The following is a 2,500-nucleotide window of genomic DNA, read 5'->3' as shown; positions in this document are numbered from 1 at the left end:
GGAATTACCGCGGCTGCTGGCACCAGACTTGCCCTCCAATAGATACTCGTTAAAGGATTTAAAGTGTACTCATTCCGATTACGGGGCCTCGGATGAGTCCCGTATCGTTATTTTTCGTCACTACCTCCCCGTGCCGGGAGTGGGTAATTTGCGCGCCTGCTGCCTTCCTTGGATGTGGTAGCCGTTTCTCAGGCTCCCTCTCCGGAATCGAACCCTGATTCCCCGTTACCCGTTACAACCATGGTAGGCGCAGAACCTACCATCGACAGTTGATAAGGCAGACATTTGAAAGATGCGTCGCCGGTACGAGGACCGTGCGATCAGCCCAAAGTTATTCAGAGTCACCAAGGCAAACGGACCAGACGAGCCAATCCGATTGGTTTTGATCTAATAAAAGCGTCCCTTCCATCTCTGGTCGGGACTCTGTTTGCATGTATTAGCTCTAGAATTACCACAGTTATCCAAGTAACGTGGGTACGATCTAAGGAACCATAACTGATTTAATGAGCCATTCGCGGTTTCACCTTAATGCGGCTTGTACTGAGACATGCATGGCTTAATCTTTGAGACAAGCATATGACTACTGGCAGGATCAACCAGGGAGCTGCGTCAACGAGAGCTGAGCAGCCGGCCGCCCGGGAGTGTGTCCCGAGGGCCCGCGCGAACACGCAAGCGTCCGCTCAATTATTCTGCAAACAGGAGGAGGCTGAGCTCCCCTGCACGATACACCTCGAAACCCTCTCAGGTCCCGGCGGCGCGCAGCGCCGTCCTAAGTACTTGGTCGGGTTCGAGAGAGGCGCAATCGCCCGGAGATGGGCGAGTAGACGCTTTCAGTGCGAACACCCGTGCTCCCAACTGAGCTTGCCGCTGCCGACAGAGGCCCGGGAGCGTGCTGTCGTGGCATTGCCGGCGGGAAACAACACGCGCCACCTACGGTGACCGGCAGCTCCAACGCCAGCGCCACAGAAGGGCAAAGCCCCACTTGGGTGCAGAAGCGAACTCTCCCAGCACAGCGCACGCGCCAACACGTCCGCAGAGCTGCGATACAAACCACCTGCGAGAACCGCTGGGGGCGACCGAGCAGCAGACGGCGTCGCGACGCCGAGTGCCGGGCGGCGGCGCATCCTCAACGCACACAGTCCGCAATCGGACCAGCACACTGCAGATGTCCACCGCGCTTCGCACCGGGCTCGGCAGAACCCACTTTGGCCGCCTGGCGCCGCGCGCAGGGTGCGCCGGCGCATAGCTGGGACGCCAGCCGGGCCCGTCGGCCGGCGCTCCTGCCACTGGGCGCCCCCCACCAGCCGGCTGTAGTGCGTGCGCTCACGCAGCGCGCGGCCAGCACGCCGGGCGGCCCCCCCTCACCGGCCGGGGACTGTCCCGCCAAGCCACAGCCTCGTATCGCTTCATACCCACATGGCCAACTCAGGTTCGGGGGCATGGCGGGTACCGCCGAAACAACCGGTTCATAGATGTACCGATCGTCGCTATCACCGATGCACCTGCAGCGCGAACAACCGCTCAACAACTGATTTCCAGTTCATTTGCGGATCTTTGGCAGCAAACGTATACGTCAATCTACATTTGCGAAATCTACGATTCTGGCATGCCTGCATGTTATGTGTCACGACACGCTACATCAGCCCACATACACACTGCGGCATGTACACGAGAGAACACGTGGAAGATGGTCCGCGCACGTGTGCAATGTCCCTTGCGCGGTCGACTGTCAACCGGCCTCTGTAGCATGTCGCAGATGTGGAACGCGGTCCACCGTGCTATCATGTTGTGTGGGGCAATACGATTAAATAGGAAAACCCTCGTCGCTACATCAACAGACGGCTCACGCTGATTCCCGGCAGAGGGAGGAGGGGGGGGGGGGGGGGCCAACATGCAATACTTTCGTCCGTACCTACCTACCACATGTCTGTACGGCGTACAACAGTGCAATCTCGCTGTAATGGGGAGACGAGACAAGTAGCATCGTGCACAACATATGGCCCTTATGATTCGCCATTGTAGGGCGCAGCCGGTGTACGGTCAAGCATGTGCCACATTATGTCACTCAGTACGTAACGACGGATGATCAGTGTGGGTTACGCGTACATCAGCGGACAGTCCACACAGGCCGTACCACAACGTACACTGACTGCATCGACAACCGAATGCAACTGAACAGCTGCAAGGCTCATTTCACAAACAAACGCCTGACCGACCAGCTTGGAAGGGCAGGAGGGGAGGGCGATATTCGTTCTGTAGCGGTACACCCTTCCAGTGGTTAGCGGGACTGTGTAGAAAGTACGCAACACTCGAAAGACCTTTATGTGAGGGTACGCACCATGGCATCAAGAAATACACATGACACCAGAGGATCCAAGCAGTGAACTATGTTCAGAGGGTTGCTGTTAGGCAAAGCTACATTCCTGTGACGTTACATGTGACAGTTAAGGTGCAGTGTAAGTTAGGTTAAGGTGCAGCGTAAGTTAGGTTAAGGTGCAGC

The 2,500-nt window shown here is 57.3% G+C and overlaps 1 non-coding gene across 1 annotated transcript in view; it reads right to left on the bottom strand.

Annotated features, from left to right (window-relative positions):
* LOC126332374 (small subunit ribosomal RNA) overlaps positions 1–603 on the bottom strand; it is a 1,893-nt gene extending 1,290 nt beyond the window's left edge. Inside the window, exon 1 of the ribosomal RNA XR_007563656.1 lies at positions 1–603. This exon is cut by the window's left edge and continues 1,290 nt beyond it. This is a non-coding gene — a ribosomal RNA (small subunit ribosomal RNA).
* Between the last annotated feature and the right edge of the window lie 1,897 nt (positions 604–2,500).

The sequence above is a fragment of the Schistocerca gregaria genome, unplaced genomic scaffold, assembly GCF_023897955.1.
Source record: "Schistocerca gregaria isolate iqSchGreg1 unplaced genomic scaffold, iqSchGreg1.2 ptg001447l, whole genome shotgun sequence".
NCBI lineage: Eukaryota > Metazoa > Arthropoda > Insecta > Orthoptera > Acrididae > Schistocerca > Schistocerca gregaria.
This window is presented reverse-complemented; position numbering and strand designations above follow the sequence as displayed.